This window comes from Pleurodeles waltl, chromosome 9 (assembly GCF_031143425.1).
Source record: "Pleurodeles waltl isolate 20211129_DDA chromosome 9, aPleWal1.hap1.20221129, whole genome shotgun sequence".
NCBI classification, from domain to species: domain Eukaryota; kingdom Metazoa; phylum Chordata; class Amphibia; order Caudata; family Salamandridae; genus Pleurodeles; species Pleurodeles waltl.
The window spans coordinates 975,771,137-975,797,580 of NC_090448.1; the positions used below are offsets into that span (position 1 = coordinate 975,771,137).

The 26,444-nt window shown below is 44.3% G+C and overlaps 1 protein-coding gene across 3 annotated transcripts in view; it reads right to left on the reverse strand.

The window, feature by feature from the left end:
• The window catches only part of TMEM63C (transmembrane protein 63C), a 529,797-nt gene that overhangs the window by 399,016 nt on the left and 104,337 nt on the right, over window positions 1–26,444 (reverse strand). The window contains exon 3 of one of the 3 annotated variants that reach the window (XM_069208424.1): window positions 9,487–9,615. The exons of 1 other annotated variant lie outside the window; for it this stretch is intronic. The gene's annotated coding sequence lies outside the window, so the exon portion shown is untranslated. Of the gene's footprint in view, window positions 1–9,486; window positions 9,619–26,444 lie in introns of those variants that run through there. One more of the 3 variants, XM_069208422.1, reaches the window with a different exon arrangement.

Sequence of the window (26,444 nt, forward strand, 5' to 3'; positions counted from 1 at the left end):
GAGTGATGGGGTGCAGTGCCATGAGCCAGACAGCAGAGCATATACACAGCTTTACAATGGTGTACTATATACAGTTTATTGTTCTATAGCGTGAAGGTGCAAACTATAGAGCACTGCAAGGTGCATGGAAGGCTGATACAGAGTGATGGGGCGCAATGCCATGTGCCGGACAGCGGAGCACATACACAGCTTTGCACTGGTGTACTATATACAGTTTATTGTTCTGCAGCATGGAGGTGCACGCCATGGAGCGCTGTAAGGTGCCTAGAAGGCTGATACAGAGTGATGGGGTGCAGTGCCATGAGCCAGACAGCAGAGCATATACACAGCTTTACAATGGTGTACTATATACAGTTTATTGTTCTATAGCGTGAAGGTGCAAACTATAGAGCACTGCAAGGTGCATGGAAGGCTGATACAGAGTGATGGGGCGCAATGCCATGTGCCGGACAGCGGAGCACATACACAGCTTTGCACTGGTGTACTATATACAGTGTATTGTTCTGCAGCATGGAGGTGCACGCCATGGAGCGCTGTAAGGTGCCTAGAAGGCTGATACAGAGTGATGGGGTGCAGTGCCATGAGCCAGACAGCAGAGCATATACACAGCTTTACAATGGTGTACTACATACAGTTTATTGTTCTATAGCGTGAAGGTGCAAACTATAGAGCACTGCAAGGTGCATGGAAGGCTGATACAGAGTGATGGGGTGCAGTGCCATATTCCGGACAGCGGAACACAGACAGCTTTGCACTGGTGTACTATATACAGTTTATTGTTCTATATCATGGAGATGCAAGCCATAGAGCACTGCTAGGAGGGGTTGTTGCAGAGTGATAGGGGCACACTGCTTTGAACAGGAGTGCTGAGCATTCTGTATAGTGTACCAGGGCTGCATTGCTGTTAGTTTATTGCTCTAAGACATATGAATGTGAACTGCGGGACACTGCAAAATGTAGAGAAAGCTTCCTTAAGTGTGGTGCAGTGTTGTGCACAGGAATGCAGTGAACAAGCTCTGTTCTAGAGGAGTGCAACCAAGGAGCATTACAGGGTTCAGGGCAGGCCTCATACAAGGAGGTGGTGCAGTGTGGTGTACAGTGTGCCTAGCCCACAGAGCGCGCAGTTTATTACTCTGCAGGAAGGACCAAGTGCTGAATACTGCAAGATGTAGGAAAGGCATGTTTCTGTGCGAGAAGGATGCAGCATTATCTGCAAGAGCCCTGTGAAGTGTGAGAATGGTCCAGTGCATGCAGCTCATTGCTCTGCAACAATGGCCTCCTACGCTCAATTCAACGCGCCGAACAGACCTGCTGCAGAGCTACAGGAATGCAGTGAGGTGTACAGAGACATTTCTGTCTGCCTAAAGGGGCAATCACAGAGCGCTTTAGGGTGGGCACACTGCAGTCTGATATGGGAGCAAGCGTGCATAGTGTATAGGGCATGCAGTTCCCACCTTTGGGCAGGAGCAGCATGCTATGGTACTTGCATGCTGCAGTGTTATAAGATTGCGGTATAATGTTCTGGGGAGCTAAGTATTCTAAGCAGTGAATGACATTTATCGCTCCGTTGCACGAGGCAGCACCCGGGGAGCACAAGATGCAGAGAAGGCCTGCTATAATGCAATAGGACTGCTGTGCAGGAGAGCTGTGCATCCCATGCAGTGTTCCACTGTAAGCTGATTATTGCTCAGAGGCAGGAGAGGAGCAGCCATGGCGAGCTGCCAAGCAGGGGCGTACCATCAAGGGGTGGTGTTTGGGGTGTGACAACCCCCAAGAAAGTGTATTTTTGACTTGGTAGTTGGGTCTGGGCCCACCCCAAGCCTAGTCTAATATGTCTGCATCGGTTTTTCTTGCCATCCTAATATCACTTAGAGGTTTTAAATTGCTCCTTTTTCGGATCAGGAACTTAAATATATACAGTGACTGCAGAGTCAGAATGGCCGTACCAGTCATGAGGCGTTTTTCCAGGAGGCTGGAGGGGTGGGGGACGGTTTTGAAGCAGTGCTGCAACATCCACCCCCAGTAACAAAAGAAGTAGTGCTTCGTCACCCCCCTAACTCCCAAACCACCTCCCACGCCACAGGGGACTGGTCTGATAAAGTTGCAAAGGCTGCTTTGGGTTCCCAGTCTGGCCCAGGGTGGCTGGTTTATCAAAAAAGTAGCAAATCTGCACCCACAGAATTACTCCATGGATGGATGCAAATGTAGTACTTTTTTAGATTTACATTGGCAGTAATAGGCTTGGAAAGCTATGTCAGTCTCAGGTTTTACGTATACTACTGGTGATCAAATATCGAACAGGTAATGGGATGAATGATTGCAAGCAGTTTAACTACTTTCAGTCCTTTGGGGGAAGTATTACAAATCATCGTTTTTTTTTGCTCACTAAGCCACTTTAGATAGAGGGTCTGATTTTGGGTTTGGCAGAAGCAGTAAAGGCAAACAGGATGGTGGAGGGCTTTACTGCCTCACTTTACCTAGCAAATTTAGAGTAGTCCGCCAGCCCCACAGACGTTCCTATACATTGGCAGAAACTACTGTCATTACGTGCCTGTCTATGTACGAAAAGTTTGACGGACGACTCTGAATAACACGACAACTGGCCATCAATTTACCAAAGCAGGAGTTTGCTTCTCAACAATACAAAAAATAATGACCCTTCCCCGAAACACCATGGGAGCTTTCTCTCATGGGGTAAGGGTCAAGTTCTTTTTTTTTTTTCTTACTATCCCTCACCACCAGTATTTACAGAGGTGTGATCAACAGTAAATAAAAACCACTCGACCATCCACTCTACATAGGGCAGATGGTCAGGTGGCTTACTCTGAAGCACCTACACTACTGGGCTGCTGGGGAACGTTTTACACCAACAGAGTCAATTTTACTTCAGCGGCGTAAAACCTGCAGTGCGCCCGACTCCAAATCGAGCAGGTGGAGCTTGCGTTTGGTGGACAGGGTAGTCCTGCACAACAAAAGTAAACGTTTGCCAAACTCTAAATCAGCCCCCAAGACCCAACTAACGCAAATCAGTACTGACCCTGAATCTCATGGGAACAGTCTATCCTGAATCTTGACCACATCACCATTCACCAGGTGGCCCACTGCTTCTTAGCTGAGAAATTTGAGAATCATACCCCCTGAATGTCAATGACTAAGCTATGCCCTTGCTGCAAAGTGCCAAGGAAGGCCTGCTGCAATGTGGTTCAGGGGGCTGCAGTTTGGTGTGCAGAACAAGTGAGAACTGTGCATGAAGTGGGGGTGTATGTCATTTAGAGAGGACCAGATGGGAAGTACTACAATATAAATGAAAGCCTGCTGAGAGCAGCCTGCACCATACTTTGCAATATTTTGGGACGTAACTGGAATAAATGTTCTGCGGAAGCTTGGTCGGTGTGTGTGATGGGAGGGAGCACAGTGCGAGATGCTGACTGATACAAGATGAATTATTGATCCTGCCCTGGGGGTTCATGCAACACTCATCCTTTGGTTTTCTCTCGCTTCACAAAGTCAAATAAACACAATTTAAAGGATGGCGGAATTGAATGATAGATGATAAATCTTTAGCGGTTACTCCATGGTGAATAGAAAAAAGGGAGGGCTGGGTGGAATGAAAGAAGAGACTTACAAAGAAAGAATGAGAAAGTGAAAGAGGGGAACTGAGAAAGCAAAGAGAAAGGCAGTGGCGTAGCGAGAGCACAGGGGACCTAACCAGTGCTTAATTTGTAAATATGAAGGTGCCAGTGCCCAAAGCCCTCCTCTTAAACATGCGGCTGTTGCAATTAAATATGCGAACACAGAATACTGTGGAGGCATAATCCTGAAGCCATCTAGGGCCTCATTAATCCATTCACAGCCACTCCCTGCCCCTTCAAGCTCACTCTTGAAGCTTTCTACTTTCTCCCTTTGTGACGCTTTTTCATTTTTCCCTTCCTCCGTCTTTCCCATATGTGTCTTTTGCTCGCAGCAAATGCTTGAGGCAGAAGAATAAGCCTTAGCCCTAAAAAATACGTGCCGGTGCTCAGCACCAGAAACAACAAGCACAAATTAAGCACTGGACCTAACAAAAGCAAGGAAATGCCACCCACCACCAAATGGGTACTCAAAGAGTCATAATCAGGGTAGAGAGGCCCATTCTAACCCTGAGCTCCAGTGCCAAATTAGCACCAGCTGCTGGGGTACTGGCACCTGGGGAAAGGCACAAAGTCATGCGGTACAAAATATGAGGAAACAATGAGAGGAGATTGGGAAAGATGTAAGGCTGGGTGAAATTTAAATGACACTGGCATGATTCACCTACCTTTGGGAATTTTGTATTATGCCTTTTACGCAAAATTATCAGTATTATGCCATGAAGCCATTTCACAATTTGTGGTAAAAATTTACCAGGAATGATAATTTGTAGTAAAAAATCTACCACGAATGGCACAATTTGTTGTAAAAAATTTACTACAAACGTATGAGAAAAACAAATTGCGGGTTGCTGTTTGCAATGCTGTTTTAATTCATCCTTGCCCTAAAAACAGACATGAGGACGCAATCTGCACTAAAGGTGAGGCAGAATATAACAGAGAATAGGAGATAGCAGAAGAGAAATGAGACAGCAGAGGAAAGAATAACAGCAAAGATAACCTAAAAAGAAGACACTGGAATGAGAATGGCTCACGTTGAACAAAGGTTACACAGAGGAAGGGGCAAAAAGGAAAAAATAGAAGGTGCAGTAAACAGAGGGAGTATGGAAAGATTTTGTCAATAGTGCACTCGGTCATCAGGATACCGAGGGATTCAGCAGTTGGCTGGTGGCAAGTGAGGCAGACTTTAGACCTGGAAGGACTATTTATCCATCTTTAGACACGAGGGATGTGAAGAGAGAAGTGATGTGATCTGTAAAATAGTTAGAGAACATGAACATTGGCTTGGACAATAGGTAGTTAGGGGAAAAGGAGGAAGTGAGAGGGGACTACATGGAAGGGGGGAGGAGGAGTGTGGACTTGGCTGAGAATAAGGTATAAAAAGACAAAAAACTAAGTATGACATCAGGGAGAAGAGGGGAGTGTGTGATGGGTCGAAGGGCAAAGGGGGTAGACATGCTGTAGAGCATTACCATAGTTATCTCAAATAGCAGCTAGTATAGCACTAAAAATAGCACTCATTTTAGCACTGCTTCTTTTATTCTTGAGGTGGTAAAAACTTGTCTGGGTGAAACTAGACTTCGTTTGCTTGTGTTCTGGTTCAGTAGGCTCTGGAATGGCCATTCAGGCTGGACTACATCGATTGTAGCATGGTCAAGACTGATTTGCACATGGCTGGATTCAAACTGAGGTGGCACAATAAGCAAAAAATCAATGGGTTGGAATGCCACCTGAATGACTGCCAGAGGTTAGACTTATTGCAAGCATTCCTCCCATCACCTTTGTGTGTTTGTTTGAGGAAGTAACATCACTGAGAAAAATTAGAGGGCCTGACTCCAGCTCTTTGTACAACAGAAAGTGAATGGACTGCTCCCAGAGAGCGACTTCAGGATCGCCGTTTCTGACCTCATACTGTCACATATGGAAGGTGGAAAAAGCCCTGCTCCATGGCATTCCAAAACTCCACACTGGCTCCACCCTTAAGGGTACTCTACATGCAGAAAAACACATCAAGGTCCTGAAGAAATATGACCACATCCCACCCACCCCAATGGAACTCTACTTGTGATCCTAACTAGCTTCAAATATCTTAACAACTAGGCACATGATTTACTAAGCAATCACAATCCATATCCCTGCCCAACTAGCTGACAAGATCACCATCTTGACTGGCTCTAAACTCACTTGCAGTGAGGACACTGCCAAACCAGAGATACTGTTCAAAAAAGAGAAAACCATCAAGGCAACAGGCCTTCTTCATCTATGCACCCAGGATCTGGAACAACATCCAAAAATTAATTGTACTCGCGCCCCAACCCTGCTGCAATTAAGGAAAGAACTGAATATAACCCTTTTTAAAGACCACTACATCAATAAGCAGTAACAGTGCACGTTTAGTCTTAAAAAACAGCTTCAGTTCGAATCACAGATGGACTGTCTTTTTGTCTTTGAACCTGTAACACATGCTGCAGGCTTTGGGTTGGGTCTACCGCATGTATATACCACATACTTCAAAATACCTAGGTCCATCTTTCCACCAATTGCACTGCCGTTGACTATGTAGTTACCCACAAATTCAAAGGCACCAGAGCCGTTGAAGGATTTCCATGCCTCTAGGAACGTAGCAGGACCCTCACTGGGATTGGAGAAGAGGTGGGGATCAAAATTCTAGAATTTCTCCCCAACATGCAAGTGACCCCAGTACAAAAAACCCTATCACCTTTTGCAAAACAAGTATCTCTTGCAGGTGAGTGCACAGAGTAAAAAACCGACGGAAATGGAAACCTAAACTCGCCCTTAGAAAAGAAAGGAAATAAGGGAACAGCTTTTTTATCAAGAAAGTAGATCAATACATATAATTTTTGTAATCGGCGAACCATTGAGGACAGAAAGTGCTCTGCTCTCTGGAAGTAATCCATCTACAGTCTCGACATTTCAGACTTCACTTACTTTGTTGGGGCACAATTAAACTTTGATTTACAGCCGATATTATATTTTGATAGCTGATGCAGAGGAAAAGGATCATTGTGTTACTTGAACAGCAGATGTATATCATTGCAGCAGTAAATTCAACATGACCCTTGTATGTGAATAAGCAAAGAGGGCGTGATGTAAAGAATTTGGGAAGTATGACAAACGGTGACATTTGCACATTTTTTTAATTAATTTTAAAACTGGAGGAGTTGTGCTTTTAACAAATTCTGACATTTGCTAAGGTGATAAAGCCAGAAAAGAGTACACTTTCCTATATCTAGATAGGATGCATTTGATCCCTTCTTGTTTGAAGATGATTAATTGGGGCTTTATTTTTTAAATTCAATGTTTATTTATCAAAATCCGTGAAAACGAGTTTAAATTGTGGATTTTTTAACTGGAATATTTGCTAACGTCCGAGTATAATATCGGTATAAAATTAGATGGAAAAGACTACTGTGACCGTCTGTGAAATGCTAGCAATAAATATAAACAAATTCCTAAAAGCATCTGATTCCATAAGCTATGGAGGTTGAAGAATGTTATCCCTTTAACATAATGTGTTCTAAATCTTACGGCCACTGCTTTTTAGTACCCTTTCTCAGGCTGTTATTTTTAAACTTTCTTTAAAAAAAATACAAATAGCTATTAAAGGTTTTGAAATATACAAATGTGAGATTCTGTTTTCTGCTTATAGAACATAAGCTACTGCTGTGCGTTTTGTGTAAGATTTAACATTTTTTAGTGCAAAATGCCTCCTTATGTTCAAATGGACACAAGGACGTATGTCATACAAAATGTAGCGCGAAATGCCAGATTTTGACTTTCCAGTAATTTTCCCAAAGTTTCACATAATTACACAAGAAAGGACACAAATTTCGCACACCCTCAGTTTAAGACCCATGGAAAAGGACCATTGAGAATGACAGTTTGAGGCATCAACCAGTCTGTTTGATTCTAAGCAGTGTCTCTTCGTGGAATTGGCCTTCTGTGGCAAGAATCTCAATTCTGCCGGAGGTAGCCCGACTGCCTAGCCAGGCCTGCCATTATAAAGTATAGGCCCCGTTACAGTCAACATTTTACCATGTAGTAACAAGATGTTCTGACTATAGTCATTACGTTTGTTATCTATAGGCCTCTCTCGAGATAGCAAATGACCTGGCTCCATGGCATTATATATGGATCAAGTGACCCTTCCCAAACATTATACAGATAGGGCAAACCACATCAGAGTTCTATTGCCATATATAGGAGCAAAGCAAAAATGGTTAGATGGAACTGATAGCTGCGGCTGAGACGGTGGGGCAATTGCTCTTGTAGGATTCTTTGGTTGTGGCAAGGGGACATCACTTCTTGTCATAAATGGCACAATACATGGCAAACCAGGAAGTCTCCACAGCTCTGCTTCTTTTCCCATATCCCTTCTCCTGCAGCTCATCATTACTCTAACTCTGTCCTCCCTTCCTCTTGTACGTTCCTCTTTGCGCCAACCAGGACTCGTCCCTTTACATCCTCATTCCAATTTGTTCCTAATAACACATGATGCGGACAGTTGGATCATGCCACCAAACAACAGCTTTGTAGTAGAGGTGATGGAACGCAAAATTCAGCCTTTTTCTCTCTGGACCATCCATCATGTCTCTCTCCTTAACCTTTAACGTGTTTCTTTTCTGCCTCCCCCTCCTTTCAGGCTCTATTCCTTCTTACCTTTCTTGCTTGCCTTCGCTCCTTTCATCTCCATCTGCCCCCACCCCAACTCGTTCTAATTCCTTCTCTATCTTGCCTCTCTTTACCTTTAACTTTTGCTCCTTCATCCTTTTCCACACTCTTTTTCTGCACCCCATTCCTCTCCTCTAGTTCCTTCATCACCCTTGAGCTCTACTCAATTTCTCCTCAATCTATCCTCCTCCCATCACCACTCCTTTCCTCTCACGCTCTTCTTATGAGCTTCATATTTCTATCGCCTTCATCACCATACAGTCGATTGCACTGGAGTTTTGTACATTTAGCACTGCCAACTTTCAGACAAATGTTTAGTTGCCACCCTGGAGACAGACAAAGAACTATGCAGCAGATGCATTCCCTGAGGGTACGGCTCTCTGCCACCCTTGCCAGGCAGGTTGGTCCCACATGCAGGTTTCCTTACATTAACGCACCTCAGCCAAAGTGAAGGCAGGCACTACCAGGATACTTACTCATTCAATACTTATTCTTATCTGCCGTTAATACCTGCTGTAGACCTGGGAGGTTTTCACTGTCTTCGCTTTATGCTGCCCCACAAAATAACCTTTCCTTCAATAAGTCCAAATCAGCAAAACATCAACATCACACCAGCAGTTCTTGCTAGATAGAACCTCTGGTTTCTACATGCACACAACATACTCCCAAGCTATATAGTTGGGTAAACATCTGCCACATCAGAGGCACATTCAGATTTAAGCTATACTCACGCATCATCCTACACAACAGTACATATTAAACACAACTCCTGGCACAATCACGTACACAACAAAGCTCCATGTCTTCAGTTAGGTCAGTGTCTGTCACCTCAATGGCACATCCAGATCAAGTTACACTCGCACTTCACCTGACACCAAGAGTAGACATTAGACACAACCTCACCGCCATCATACGCTCAGTATGGAAATACTTCTCGAACACTGACCAGCAACAATTCAGTATGAGCCACCTTTAAACAATAGAATACATACCAAGCTACAATATCAATCTAACACTATGTTCCGGGTGAACAAGAATCAAACAACAGCAAAGGGAGTTCAGATAGCTGAAGCCCCTAGGGACCATACACAATATTGTAACATTCCATACAAATGATCTTAATACATCAAAACATAACACCATAAAACCAAAATTTGATATTTACCAGTGAATATGGGTAAAGGTTCTTTAAAATTGCATCATCTTCATTCTTTGTGTAAACTTTTTACATGAGACAATGCCAGAGGAGCAGAGCAGAAGACCCCTTCTTTGTGGTGGTGCTAGCTGAGGCAACCTGCAATTAAATTGTAAACAGTCAGAGAGTCCCTAAACTGTCAAAGACATCATTATATCCTTCATGCTCTGCCTGATTTTGGGCCACAATCAGTGTCCTGTACAAGGACATAGGTCTCTAAACTTTGCAGCACCAATTGCTTTTGCCCAGTCCCGAAAGACATCCTTCATCAGACCTTTAAGGTACAACAAACATTCCTTTTAGCACATACATAGCACATTCTCTTTCTGCAACATTTTAAGAAGGCTTTTTACCCCCAATTCAAGGCATACAGACAAAAGCATGCACATATTAAACAAGAGAAATAACCACTACGTTAAGCTTCAGTAGCTTAAAGCAGTACCTTATTCCAAGACCAGATTCAAAAATAAGCCAGCTAGAGATGGTGTTGAGAACCACATTTTCTTATTCTGCAAACTGCCTACTATTTAAAAAAATGAGATTTACGTTGTTGGTGCGTAGTAGATAGAAAAATTGTAGATTAAGTATTGGCCTCACCCTTGTAATAAATGTTTCTTAGGACTTCAAGAATGTGCTTCAGGTTATGCTGCTCAACAATAAACTGAATGAACCGAGCAAGTGTCGATGAGATGAAGTTTGAGCTACAGTTTTAGGTTTTTCCTCCCTGAGGACTGTTGATAACCTTTTGGTCCTCTATGCCTAGAGATTTCATTCAAACGGCTCAAGATCAGTTTTTCAATTAAAGCCTCAGACACCGCAGTAGGTGACCTCATGTTATAACAAACAATCCAGATATTGTTTCATCACATCGCATTGTGAGCATCAACGCTGGTATTTTAGTGAACCATTCTTTTGTAACAGGTATACAATGGACTTTCCTTGCAGCATAGTGCATAAAACGTACTCAATGTCCAACTGAAATTATTATCACTACCGATTCTGGCAATTTTATATTGAAATAGGTTAGCTAGGCTTTAAAAGTTGTGAGTACTGCAGGCATTTCCAGTTTAAAATTCAGAGTTTTTTTTGTCTCAAGTACATCTCTGAAAGAACTGTAGCCATCCTTACTGAGACAGGCTCAATGTGAGAAACCTATGTGCCACCGAGGAATTATCAACTGGCTGCAGTTTTGACATTCTCTTCTTTATATAAACAACCAAATAATGGTTATCTATGGTTAAGTCATCAGCAATAATTAATGATCATGTTTTAAATTTTGTTTTTACTTCGATATTTGACGCAACGCTGAAACAATTTCATCTGCAATTATCAGTAGCTACCATCAGGCTGATCTCTTTCTAATGATAAGAGGGGGCATAAGTCAGCCTTCCACTGATATGCTAGTGAACACATACATTAATTGTTCCAAACTGGTGCCCAGCCACTACCAGGGAATGTGTTCATTCATTGGACTGTTTCCTCCATCTTATCTAATAGCCCTCCCTCCTAAAGCCCTGCACCACCTTTGTCAGTGTGTTTTTTTCTCAGCTAGTGCCACACTTAATCTCGCATGAGTCAGAGGATGAATTAAAGAGACACAATAACAGTGAGTAACGCGAGGATGGCTGGCATGTGATTTTCTGGAAATTTACTGCCACCTCTAATCGACTTGGTGACTTTCTTCTTTTAGCCCTTTGTATTCCCCTAAATACCATTAAGAGAGTAAAAGTGATCACTTAGCCCACCAACCCTTTTCAAACTTCCAAGCTTACCAGCCATAAATACTACTCTCCCTATCCATCTCAGAGATTTGGAGAGGATCTGTATCACCAAGTCTTCCATAAAAATGAGTTCTGGGTTTAATAACAAAGATGCTACAGGACTAAGTTAAGAATGGACGCTGAATTCCTTAAGCTGGATTCACCAAGGAGCATATGCCTTTCTCTTTAGCATTTTCCCAGGACAGGTTATTACATATGGTATGGTGTCATCAGCAATCCAGCAAACCCTCTCCACAGCTAGGTCTCCAAATTGCCACTAGGGCAGGTGAAGTGGAGGTAAGATAAGAGTTTAAAATGGTAAATATTTTAGACTCTTGGATTTGCTGCAGAAGGTGGCTTGGAACAGTTACGGCATATGCCTTGAGGCTATATATGCCTCTGTTGCCTTGAAGTGCCAGGGGACCTGAATTTGGATTCCACAATGGAGAACATGATAAATCAAGACTTTCCACATGCATCTTTGTTCTCTGTGCAGGAGAGAATACGCTTCCTTGAAAGAGCAATGCTTTGTTCTCTATTATTGAGAATTAATTTTCAATCTAATTTCCAATAACACCAAATATAAAAGGGCTCCTTGGTTTAGAGCTAGTCAGCAACAAGTCAGACAGAGTACCAGGCTACCACAGAAACATTCCCAGCTTCGAGATGAGATGAACTGCAAAACGCTGTGTAAAGGCTGCAAGGATTTAGAGAATTCCTACTCAAGCGGTGCATTGAGCAATATTACTCGTTAGTGTTCTAGTCGTTAGTAACACAAGTGCATCTGAGTTATTTTATTGTTTAATGCTATTTGCCAGTTTTGTGGTAAACGATCTTACAATGGAATTCTCTGGTATTTGAGCTTAACATCTCTGATCCCCCACTCAGCAGAGGTCAATGAACTGAAGGCACCCAGACCTGGTCTGCAGACCTAGTACTAGTACATTAAGACAGTTTACTTTTAAAGTTCTTCTTGAAATAAGTCATTCCTAATGCTACACAAACCATAGTTTTAACCAAAATTGTCAATTCCACCAGCTTGCCCCCACTGAGTGTGGAATTCCATCTCCTTTCCAATTTACAGTCAATAGATGTAATGCTATTACTTGATCAACAGACGTCGTTTAGGATGTCATCTGCTTTTGTAGTTGCGACCCCAGGAACTGCCTTTGGAGCTGCTGGACTCTGAGGTGGCTTAATCAGAGGCAAGAACACAGGGCCAACTTGTCAACATGGTCATCTGGGACTCCATCCTCCTAATTTTGTGTCCATTTATTATTACACTAACAGTAAAATAAATATTATTCACTATGAGGGCTGGAACGAGACCTTCACTGGCAGCTATGTATGTTGTGTGCTTGCTTGAGGGTAAGAGCTTGATTGTGAGAGACAGCATGAATATATGTGAGCTTTTGAGTCTGTGTGACAAGTGAGTGAAAGTGAGTGGGTAAGAATGAATGAGTAATTGATATGAGGGAGTTTAAAAGAATGAGGTTGATTGTTAATGAGTGAGAATAAGGATAAGTGAGTTTGAGTAAGCATGACTGAGTGCAAGTCAGTGAGCGAGTGACAAAGTATTTGTGAGTAAGAGCGAATGTGAGTGACAGTGGGTGTGAATGAATGAGGAACAAGGTAAGATTATGGGAAAGTAAGGAAATGAGTAAGAGTAAATGAAAATGACTGCGAACAAGAAAGTATGAGTGAGCCGGAGTAAGATTGAGTGAGTGAGTGAGCGAGCAAGAATGGGCAATGGAGTGTAAGAGTCAGTGCAATAAAGAGTGAGAATGAATGAGTGCAACTGTAGCTGAATGAATGAGTCTGAATCTGAGTAAGATTGTGGTACCATTGAACACTGAAGGTCATTTCTGCCTTATTGATGCGCCCATGAATAAAATACTGCCACTGGCACACTGGAGTTAATTGCTGGCATGATGAGCATCCAAGATAAAATACTAATATTGGCATTCTAGAGGTTATTCTTGGCATGGGGACCCACGTGGCAAGCCGTTGGTAACACAATAGAGGTAACTTTATTTTCTCAGAATTGAGGACAAATGTGCTTCAAGTGAGGGTGTAAACTAATAGTTATTTTTGACATAAGGGTCACTCATTGCATATGGGAGGAATTAAAAGCAAAACTATGGCACTGGCAAGTTTTATGCAAATGTTGGGCTAACGGGACACACATGACAAAATGCTGGACCTGGCACAATGGTGACAATTTCGGACATATGAGGGCCTCCATGCACTGAAAAAATGGGTCACCTCCTGGGGGGGTACAAGTTTCATTGGCACCTTGAAAAAACTAGAATATGTAATGAGTGCCCCTTCAAAGCCTATGGCTTTTTAGTTAATTTATGTACAAAAATTGTTTTAAAATGCTCCATTTGACCATTTTGTAACGGAAATCTTGTCGGCGGGGTGAGGGGTTGGGCTTCCTCCCCACTCACCCGAGCACCCACTTGAAGCGGTCTGATTCACGTGCATCACTTGTTCGCTACAATTCAAGTAAAGTATTGAACCCCCATCACTTTCAAAGATCATGTTGGCATCCAAATATCTTTGTGTGTTGTTATATTAATCACGCAGTAATTAATACTTATCAATTATCGTAATGTTATTAGGGTTGAGGACACGTGACCACCTCCACTGAGGATTCAAGGCCTGGGGTCATTTGATGTTACTTCTGATATCTTTGGAATGTTGGTAAATAGGCAACAACATTGATTGAATCTATGTTCAGTCATCATCTGTTGTTCACCACAATTTGTACTATGCTACTATTATATAGAGTGGCACTTTCTAGGGGGGGTGGGTGGGGAGGGGGGGGAGTGGAGGGACGAGGGAGGGGGATTGTAGATGGGGTCTATTTCCCAGCTGCAATTGTCCAGGCACCCCAATTTACCACTCCACTGAAGCTGCTGAGGTCACCAAAAGGCACACACACACACACACACCCTTGTGTCGGTCGCCACAAGATAGTTATAGTTAGGACCTAGTTTCTATAGAAAAAGCATTACTTATTTATTTATTCTAACTTGCCTATATCTTTGGCGCCAGTTGACGAAGCTTCACAAAAGTTTCTAAAAATATTGGACACTCACAACAACTGCTGTCTGGAAAGTTTCAGGGTGATCCGTCAAACAGGGGCAGAGAAAAAGGGGGGTGTCCCAAAACGTGTTTTCTCCATGTTAACTCCCACAGGGACTTTGAACAGGTATAATGACCAAACCACTGGACGGAATTATGGCAAATTGGCAGGAAGCCTGATCCTGGTGCGCAGATTGTGCTTTTTGTGATTTGGTGTAAATCTGTTCTGTAGTTTCTGCGATATTAAAGGTTAAAAAATATAGATATCTAGGGACACAGAGGATCTGTGGATCAAACTGTCCCAGTGCTGATATCCGATTCGCTGCCAACACTTCAACAGGGAAGTGTTGGCAACCATTTTGGGACTCTACTTCAGCAGAGTCCCACAAAAAAAAAACAGAAAAGGGGCCAGAGTAGGGATACCTAGAGCCCGTAGCCTTGGTCCAGTGGTCCCGGGTGCTAAAAAGCATTTTTTTATTTAAAAAAAACGATCTCAGAAAAGTTGCGGCTGGATCAGCGGATTTTCCTGAGATTTTTTTTCTTAAAAAAAAGCACATTCTCCCTTGATCTTTTTTTATTTTGCCCTCAGTGTGGACCAGATCTCAGGGGCATTGGGGCTGATAAATGGAGAGGGGTGCAGGGGGCCCCCTTCCTAGAGCTAATAGTAGCCCTGGGGACCTCCATCACCCCAGGGCAAAAGTTATTAAATGAATGCAGTGGGGGGGGGGGGCACACGTGGGCCCCCAGGGATCGCCACCTCCCTGGGACTGCAATACTATAATGTAGTGGGTCTGTTGTGGACCTCCATCTCCCTTGGGCAAACCGGACGAAGAAAGGAAGGGGCCAAGTGGATCCCCCACAGACCACCACCTCTCTTGAGCAATTGTACTTTAACAGATGCAGGGGTCGTGAGACAGACAGACACCATCCATGCCCCCCCAACCCCTCAGGACCTCTGGCCCTAGGGACCACCACCTCCATGTGGATAAACTCTAAAGATGGAAGCGGGCTTAGCGGCCACCCCTTGGGGAGCTGTAAATGGCCCTGGGGACCGCTACCTCCTGTGGTGCCCACCCTTACAGCTCCCAGCAAACAAAAGCAAACATAACTCCGCTTTCAGGGAGCAGAAGTGGTCTAACAACTCCCTCATGCTGAAAGCAGAGTTTATCGGTTTCCCTGCACGCAAATATCCAAAATTAATTTCACTATAAGGTTGTGACAAAAGATGGATAGTTCAATTACATTTGATCAAAAGCCCCATTCCAAACTGCTTGGACTTGAAGCAGGCTCCAACACTAGAATATAACCTTCACAGTTACAGACAGGCAGTGTGAAAGGTGCTGTACAAAAAAGACCTTTGTCAGATATCCACCAGCAAAACTGGTAGGCACGGCAAAGGATAGGTTATTGTGTACACCTTGGATGGGTCCATTTGAGTACTGTGGTCTGGTTGAGGACACATGTTCTATCTCCAAATAGAGCCTTAGAGGCAATGCTGCTGCCCGCCATCTACTGCTCATCTGAGTGGAGATTTCAAGATTTGCATCAAGCATCCTGCTCTGTGGGAACCTCTCTCTTTGATGCTGCTTGCATGGTACCTCCCAGCTTGATGCTACAGCCCTTCACTTCTGGAATAATGGACATGCTCCTCTATTTTACATGAATTAGACTTCATGCATAAGTTTACACCTCAAATTGTTACCTTCTTTGTGCCCAACACTGCTTGGACAAGCATGCACTTTTCTGAGTGGTCAATGTAGAATGCATGGAAATCTACCACGTGTACTCGAAATGGAAAATATTTACTTGCAAAGAGATTGTTTGACATCACTACAGGTGCAGAAAATGTCAAGCTTCATGTTATAAAACAGGTGACTGTCATTTTTAAATGTGCACTAGAAAGCCAAATCACCTCCTAATAGAACTTGGACTTCTCAGGAAGAAGACTGTGGTTTTCAGCGACTGTACCAGCAAATGTAGACAGCTGATATGCATTAAAGTGGAAGGTGTCAGCACTTCTCACCAAGAGCATTGAGCAATAAATAACAAAGGGGTGTCACTGCTAAGCAATTTGTAAAAAGCAATGTGTCTCAATTAACAAAGGTTAGACCTAAATACGACTTTGAAGACTGATATGCAAGGTGATTTTTAGATTTTCAGAGCTTACACCAAGATCTTGTTTAGGAAATAAGTGCAAAGGTCTGCCTGAAATCATATTAGGTCAGCTGTACTGGCAGAAAACATGATAAGCTATACATTTGACTTAAAATCTCCAATAACCTTTTCTCACGATATCTAGCTCCACTTTTTCTCCTTGACCCTCTATTTTTACTTTCTCTCTTCTTTCTATTCTAATCTGTCTCCACTGCCCTTCCCGCCTTTTATCCCCACTACCCATTTCTTTTTGTTGCTGCATCTAACTTTATGTACCTTTCTCTCAGTCTTCTCTGCTTTTCTAGATCCTCTTCCATCTTCTTTGTACTTCTCAAAATGATCATCAACAACTCTGTAGCACTCTTCTCCATAGACCACACATGGCAACTGAAACTTTCTCATGACTGTGCATAGCCGTCAGCAGCAGGTGCTGCCTTTCTTTAGTCACTGTGCCTTTAGCTGTTATCCATCCAGGGAAGCCTAGCATCCTGGGGACCTACTGGAGCTGGAGAAGTCCCCTACAATCAGGGCACAAAGAAGTTAGTGCAATGTGACCCTCAATTCCATGCAGCTTATTGTCCATTCATGTTGGACAACACATCAGACTGCATGGATCTGGCAAATTAAATTCCTTTAGGGCACTGGACAACCTGTTGACACCCAGTGAGCTTCCTTCACAGTGCAGTGGACTTCAATGTGCAGTCAACAGTACTGGAAAAGAAGATGTTATTGGTAAAACACCACAAACATTTTCTTTCTCAAAATCAAAGTCGAGATGCACGGCAAATGCATCCTTTGCTCTTGAGTTTGATTTTTTGTTTTGTTTTACTGTACTGAGTAGCATGCTGTGTGTGCTGATGCCAAGGTAAAACAAAAGTGAAAGCAGACCGCGCTACTGGAATCTGCGGGGATCCATAAATATCCTACCACACTGCGTTCCTACATTTCTCCCAATAAAAATAGTACCCAAACATGTGGCTGGGCTATGGTGCATGAAACGAAAGGCTGCAAGTGCAACAAAACATCATAATTTTGCCATTTAAATTGACTCATTCTGGTGACCTAGAAGGCTACGGTATATAGACCAGGGCTTAGTTGGCACCCAGAGAAACCTGCAATGCCCAAACGTTTCTGAAAACAAGGCACCTAGAGCAGCTTGGAGTGGTGTGGTATGTGTGAATTCCAAGCCTTTTCCTACCCAGAATGCCTTGCAAGCATCAAACCACAGATAAATCACAGAAATTACTCACATTTCTGTGAAGGAGAATTCCAGAATCTGTGAGGATCCATAACATTCCTACCGCTCAGCCATATTTTGTCAGTTCAGATTCACACTACTGCTACACAGTGCATTTGCAGCCGTCTGCAGCAGGCATATTACCCTAACAAACTATCTGACGCCTGCAAACAAAATAAGGATCTATAGAGCAGATACTTCATCTCACCAGGCTATAGTTTACAACAGGCCAGGGTGGACTGGATCAATGTCAGACAAGTGTAAGTCATACCTGACTTATCATGACTGCCTCGCCCCAATAGACTAATCCAAGCACTAGGCCATACAGGAATACAGAGATTTCCTCATTGGACATTGCTTCGGAATGGCTGGAAGGTTTACATAGTCATGAATCAGGAAGAGGAACGGTCATGAAAGTTGCTGGCATGAGAATAACATGAGTCAATGTCCTGCACTATTGTACAACCTTTTCACATAGCTAATACTTGTTTGACATATCATATGTGAAAGGTGAGAAGAGAGTTCAGCAAATCCATATTGAATTATATGCCTCAGCTGTGACTGCGATCTACCTTTCACATCAGCTCCTCACACACAACACTGCAGCTCCCCTCCAGTATTCAACATCTACCAAACTCCCGTAGCAAAACTGATTAAGTAATTCAATCTCACCTTATAGAATAATGCAGAGGACACTTAAATCCTTTTCCTTTTAAAAATGGATGGCCTGGAACACCAATATAAACCCTGATGACTGCCTTCGGGCCATAAACACATGGATGATTAACAACCATCTAAAGGTCAGTACTGCAAAGACTGAGGTGACCTGCAGACAAATGCAAAAATACCAGCCTCCCTCCATATTGCCTAAGGAACATGAAGCCCCTCCAACAATATCGAGAGAAGTCAAAAATCTAGTGGTAACCATGGATTCAGACCTATATTTGATGTCACGTCTTAACATCACAGAGTGCCTTCCATATAATGAAAACACTGTTGCATCTTCCCATACCTTGGACACCAAAAGAAACTGCAAGTCATTCTCACACTCAATCTATCAGCTTGACTACGTCAACAACTGACACCTTGGCGCACCCACATTCATCACATGAAAAATGCAACTCATCCAAAAAGCTGCCATAAGGCCTCTTCTCTGCCTTCTCCCAGGCAAAGGCATGACTCTAGTCCTACAATTGCTCCATTGGCACCTATAGCTAGAAGGGAAATGTTAAACGTACTCTGCATTATCCACAAAGTCTCCCAAAGAAAGGAACTGCCATTCCTACAAGTTAAATGCAAGCAATACAAAGAAAACAGGACACTGCGCTCCACGCTTGTACTACTTGTTATAGTTTAAATCTTTTTATTGAATTTTGAAACAATACAAACATCTCACCTACAACCACTGGCTGGTGAGTTGAGAAAGAGAAAAAGAATGGAAAGACTGAAGGCATAGTGAGGAAGGAATGAATATCTGTATCTTTAAATAATTAGCTTAAAAATCAGGAGACAGGAGCCCTATATAATGTCACACCAGCCCACACATCTCGTTGGTATCAAAATGAATTAAGCCTAGGTTGGGATGTTGGACATGAGGTGAAGAATTCTCAAGAAGGCGGGGCAGGTAAGTTCCAAGAATTCTTGTGAAAGATTTTGTAAGCATGGTCCCCATGATTTATCAAATTGCGGCAGTTTCTGTTCTATCATTGCCATCAGCCTCTCCATACCGAGTAAGTCCCAAAGATTGCGGGCCAATCAAGTTGTGTGGGTATGGTATCGGAACCCCACCTAGTTAGTAAACTTTGCTTCGTGGCGCATAGCGCCAATGTAATAGCTCGCCCTCTTAGGGATTTCAAAGGATAGTTCAAGACATCTGGGAGACCCAAAAGAATGTAGCTCTGGTACCTTGGAATCACAATGGGATACATTTAATCAGTGGGGTCCAATATCTCGGACCAGTAAGGCTGAAGCTTCTGACAGTGCCAAAGAAGGTGTGTTAATGTCTTCTCCTGACCACAGCCCCGCCAACAATGTGTTGTCCTATCCCTTTCCATCTGACGTTACCTGCCGGTGTGTAGTACCAATAGTGTACTACTTTAAAGGGGTCTCTTTACCTGTAGAGCAACATGCTGATGTGTTAGCTCGTTTTAGAAGGTCTAACAACTTTTTTGGTGTGAAGGAACGCCCGCATTCCCTCTTCCACCGTTGCTGTGCAGATGATTTAAGTGTGGTCTGTGAAGTGTTGATAAAAGAGTAGATGTCTGAGAGTATATGCTTATCGGACTCCCTAGTCAGAAGCCATTTCTCAAATAGACGTAGAGGACGGCTAGCATATTGTTGAATGGACAGCTGAGGGACCCAGTGGCTATATTACTAAATTATGCATATGGTAATAGAGATACTGAGGCCGTACCACAGTTACAATGCTACACACCCCGTCTCAGAAGTGACTGAGCTACACAAATCCAGTCTCCATCGATAGGGGATGATACATGCAGACGGCAGGACCTCCTACTTTTAGGAGAGGATGACTGTTCTACTCATGGAGTCACGACATGGACCCTAGTTCTGTTGTTCCAGGCAGTACTGAGTGAGACTGCATTGGTTGTACACTCGTTCTTATCTGACACTTTGTGCACACTTTCACTTTCTATCTTCTACCTGTCCTATAGAATGGGCAATGAATGGTGTATTCTATTAGCTTGAGGGATAGTGGGCGGTCAGTCAAACAAAGCTTGTGGTCTTCCTTATATAGATACACCCCTAATGTAGAACCACCATGGCACACGTGCTATAATCTGCAGGAGTTTAATGCACCAGTGAAGCGATTAGCATTCTTATCATTGCTGCGTGAATCTAAATGTGGCATCCGCCTGGTGCAGGAGACACATCTCCTTCAAACGGACTGGAAGCGTCTGCAATCCAAGTGGTTCGACAGACAATTTCTCATCGGGCATGGGGAAGGCGGCCGTGGGTTGTGATCCTATTGGCCTCTCATTTTCCTAGGAAAGTGGCCCAGACACAGGCCGAGATTCCTGGTAGACTCCTATCACTTTGCATCACAATACAACAATACATTTTTATACTCGTTACCCTCTTCACCCCCAATGAACATCAATAATCCTTTATCTTGAAACCCCTGGGTCAGGTGATGGCCACTACTGATAAAGATGTACTGGTTGGAGGAGATTTCAACTTAGTACCCCATACGAGTGTAGACAGATCTGTGCAACGCGTGGGACAGACCGGGGTGTTCTCTACGCACGGTCTGGAGCAGTTGAATAAATATAGACTCAGTGATGTATGGCGCAGCTGTCATCCCATAGAGTGGGATTATACTTTCTTCTCGCAGCACACCAGACATATGCACAAATAGATCTCTTTTGGGCCACATCCCAACTTCTGACATATACCACTCATGTAGCAATAGGGACAGCAGCACTCTCAGATCATGCCCCTCTGAACACCACCATACACCTCCCAGGCCTGGTCCCTCAACACCGACACCTGATGCCTCATTCAGAATTCTCACCAGCGCAGCACATGTCAAAGAGCTAAAAGGGGCAATCAATGAGTATTTACAGCACAATGCCAACCCAGGCACGCCCACTGCTACACTCTGGGATGCCTTGAAATCAGTACTACACGGACATTTAATCGCCCTAGCGGCACGACTCAATAGAGAAAGGAGGGATGAAAGAACTTGCTTGAAAAGCAGGTGAAAGACCTAGAAACGGATCATAAAAAGGAAAGGGTCCCATAAGATCAGCTGCACGGCACGCAAACAACTTCAAGCGTTGGGTATGAGCAGAGTGGCATACACTCGAGTATACAGTAAACAAAAATATTGTACAGGAAGCAATAAGGCTGAGGACTTGTGGTGCACCGCTTGCGAACTGTCTGGCACAGGATAGTGGAGTTAGAGGGGCCTTGAGGTGGAAGCTTGGTACAGGATGACCAAATTGCCCACTACTTTGAACAGTTCTATGCTCATCTTTATGCGGTGGAACCCTTGTGTAGGGAGACACATCGTCCTACCTAGCACACACGTCTACACCCCACCGCCCTTGGAAACCATGCATTTAGACCAGGACATCCGCAAAGAAGTGGTGTTGTGCGCAATTTTCCACTCACAACCCTGTAAGGCTCCGGGACATGATGGTTATACTTCCGAATATTATAAATGATTTGCCGGCCAACTGACACCAATCCTCACCCGACAATATAACTCATTTTACCACATGTGACCTTGCAGAGTCTGAGACTTGCCACCATTACGGTACTGCCTAAACCTGGAAAAGATCTGCTACACTGCTCCTCCTACTGGCCGATCTCATTGCTAAATGCAGAAGCCAAAGTTTTCACCGCTATGTTGGCAAAACAGCTAGCTCCATATATGCAGGCCATTTTTGACCCAGACCAGGCAGGGTCCTACCCCCGCCCCGAGTGAAACTGTAGTGACAGCATGAAGCGTATATATGCCATCTGTTGGATAAAACCCAATGCACCCGGATATCATCTTTACTGCTATCTGTGGATGTCACAAAGACATTTGACAGGGTTCACTGGCCCCATCTATTTGCAGTTCTCCGTTGGGTAGGTCTGGGTAAGCGGTTCCTTAGATGGGTACAATACAGTTACAAGACACCCAGGACAATGGTCCAGGTGAATGGGATTACTTCCTCTCCTTTTACAGTATCCCAGGACACCGGACAGGGGTGTCCACTATCTCAGTTGCTCTTCGCATTGTATATAAAGCCCTTTTGCAGAGCGTGTTCGTCAGAATCCCTCAATAACAGGTATACATATGGGAGGAAGAGATCATAAATTAGCTATTTATGCAGATGATGTCATGGTGGCCCTGACACACCCTCTACAATCATAAACACCACTCATAGATGATCTGGAAGCCTTTGGGAGGACCTCAGGGTTTAAAGTACACCTACAAAAATCACAAATCCTAAATCGGACGGTCCGGACAATGGATCAAGGTCTTCTGCAGCAACATTTCCCATTCTCTTGGGCCACGCAGGGCATGTTATATCTGGAACTCCAAATTTATCTCACTACAACTCAAACTGCAGTGTCTAACTATTGCGCCCTATTGACGAACGCGCATTTGGACCTCGATTCTTAGAAGGCCCATGCACCGTCATGGCTTGGACGCATCACGGCTGTCAAGATGACATTATTACCCCAAATTTTATACGTCATGCAAACACTGCCTCTCCTCCCTCCAAGTGTTGAATAAGCTGCAGCACTGGATTGAGGATTACATCTGGGTGGAAAAGAAATCACACATGACCAAGAAGCAGACCTCTTTATCGCCAGGGGAGGGCGGTCTTGGGATTTCTCACCTTACGCATTACTACCAGGCTGCACAGCTGAGGTGTCTTGTGGAGTGGATTGGACCACTTACCGAAAAACATTAGTGTTTCATACACCAGGCCAACACAGGCATACATATTTGGAAGATACCGTTGCTATGTAAACAACATAGACCAATACGAATTTATATTTATACCATTCTTAGGGCCACTATAGGAGTCTGGGACAAGATGCAGGCGGGTAAAGGCCCTTCTACATGCATTTCACCACTCAGACGTCGATCACAGGCAACCCAGGCTTTCTCCCCGCCTGCTCCGAACACAGCTTTACACTACGGCAGCAGGCCAATTGCAAAAGGATAGGCGATTTGTTGGATGAATCTGGACTAATGACTTTTTTATCAGCTTCAACAACAGTATGGCCTGTCAGGAGCCGCTCGTTGGCAGCTAGTAATTAGCCGGCCCGGTCGTGGGGCTGTAGCTGAGGCAGCAGAGCCACCCTCTTGTTCCGGCTCTCCATTTCAGTAGGTCTAGAAGATATCGCCTTCTTCCTCTCAGAATGCCTCAAGGTGGCTGACCGGCATGTATGGCCCTTTCGCTTGGACAGGAAGTGTTGGAAATGGGGTCTTTGGTTGGCAGTCAGGTTGCCCTCTGTCCAAACAAGGACCCTCACTCTAGTCAGGGTAGAGGAGAAACATCTTGGATAACCCCTGCTCACCCCCTTGGTAGCTTGGCACGAGCAGAAAGGCTTAACCCAGAACCAATGTGTGAAGTATTTGTAACAACACACACAGTAATACAGGGAACACACTACAAAATGGACACCACACCAGTTTAGAAAAATAGGGAATATTTATCTAAGTCAAACAAGACCAAAACGACAAAATTAAAACATCCACAAGTCAAGATATGAATTGTCAAAAGAATAAGAGTCTTAATCAATAGGAAACAATGGAAACGTCGTACACAAAGTACTTGGTTTGTGCCGCAAATGAAGTGAGGCCATGCGTTGTTTCTTCTTCGGTCGGGTATGCGTCGTTTTTCTCCCTTGAGAGTGATGCATTGATTTCCGGACGGGCACCTCGGGTCCGGGCAGGCTTCATGTACATTTTTCACACCCAACGATGATACGTTCGAAATCCGGTCGCACGGTCAGGAACCCACGCTGCATGGGGTTTGCGTTGCTATCAGCAGCCGCAAGCAGGTGTTGTGTGTCGTTTCTCCAGCGAGATGCGTTAATCTTCCAGCTGTGATGCAGGGTGTCGATTTCAGCTGCGAGGCCAGCAGCACATCAATTATCAGCCACGCTGCGGATGGTGCGTAGAAAATTTCCCCACACGGCAGTCTGTGCGTGGATTTCTGTCTTTTCCACCAGCTTCACCTTTCAGGGGCCCAGGGACTGGATGGGGCACCACTTTCATGGCAGGAGTCTCACCAGAGGCTCCAGGTGCTGGCACAGGAAGTCTTTGATGGCCCTGAGACTTCAACAACAGGAGGCAAGCTCAGTTCAAGCCCTTAGAGATTCTCCTCAAGCAGTAATGCACAACAAAGTCCAGTATTTGTCCTCTTTCACATGCAGAAGCAGCAACAGCAGGTTAGTCCAACTAAGCACAGTCACAGGCAGGGGCAGCACTTCTCCTCTGCTATTCTCATTGGCAGCAGTTCCTCTTGAATCCTTGAAGAAATCTGATTTTCAGGGGTTTTAGGTCCAATACTTGTACCCCTTGTGCCCTTTTCTACCCCTGAAGTAGGCAAACTTCGAAGGAAAGTCTCTGTTGTTCACAAGATCTTTCGTTGCCCAGGCCAGGCTCCAGACTCACACCGAGGGGTTGGAGACTGCATTGTGTAAGGGCAGGCATAGCCTATTCAGGTGTAAGTGAGCACTCCTCCCTCCACTCTAGCTCAGGATATGCAGGCTACTCCTCAGCTCCCTTTGTCTCACTGTCTAGAGGGGATTCACAACCAGGCCAACTGCCAGTCTGAGCCAGTGGCATTTTCAAACTGACCATTTGTTGGAAAATGGGTTATTGGTAGGGCAGGTAGGTACCTACACCTAGCAACAAGCCACAAACCTCCACATAAGTACAGTTAGGTCTCAGTAAATTAATCCCAGCTCTACCCTTGGTAGCTTGGCATCGAGCGTCAAGGCTTAACTTAGGAGACAAAGTGTAAAGCATTCAAATATCACAAAACAGTAATTAAATAAAACACAGGAAACAGTTTAAAAATCCAAAACCAATTTATAAAAATAGCTTATATTTTTATCGTTAAAATGACACAAAAACGATTAAAATCGGTTCAGGGGAACCGGAGATATGAATTTTTAAAGTATTATTATTTTCTAGCGCTTAGAAACAAAAAGCGCCAATCGGGTCATCTGGTTGCACCAGGACCGGGGCAAAGTCAAACTTTCAGGCCGACCGCGATGGAGCCCTGCTCGGCTACAAGTCGCGGGAGGCCTCGGTTAAAAAGTTACCTTCTGACTTAGTCTCTTTTTTGATGTTTTTCTTCCCCGGGACGAACCTGCCAGTTGGATCCGACCTCCTGGAGCCCTTGTCCAGATACGCGAAGTCGGTTTCCTCGGTGGTGATTTTTACCTTCGGACTTAGTCGTTTTTTCGAGATGAAAATCCTTCGACCGGGGTAAACCTGGATCTTGATCCGACGTCCGTGGAGCCCTTCTCGGATACGATGGCTGGAAGGTCCCGGTCAACTTTTTACGTTCGGACTTAGTCTCTTTTTTGGATGTTTTTCTTTACCGGGACGAACCACGAAGTCAGGCCGGGTCGCGGTTGAGGCAAGCCGGCTAGAATTTCCGCGTCGGGTCGGTCACTTTATGGAGCTTTTTTTCAAAAATTCTCCAATCTTTTCCAAACTTCTGGGGCTTCACCCAGATGTTCTTTTAAGGTTCTTTTGGGGTCCACAGCTCACCCCAAGGGTCCAGAAGTTCTGTGATGGTCCTTGGGAAGTGCGGACTTCAACTCCCAGAATACCCCTGGCGCAAACTCCTTTTTGGCCACTGGACAGTGGTCAGCTGGTCACTTTTTCAGGAGTTGGTGCAGGGGACTCTGGATAGCAATTTTTCACCTGTAGCAAACAGGGAGTCCCTCCTTGAACCAGTGGAAGCCAGGCAAAGTCCTTCTTGTGGTGAAGCCCAAGTGTGCAGCTGGTGCAGTCTTTCTGAGTGCAGGGTCCAGGTGCAGGCCAGGGGTCCAGCAGGGCAGTCCTTCTTCTCCTTGTAGTTCCTTCTTCTTGAAATTTGGTGGGGATCTGAGGCGTGGGTGCAGGTCTGCCAGTTTTATCCTTGCTCCTGGGTGAAAAGCAGGGGGGCCCTGGTTCTCCAATCAGGGACAGGGTCGTC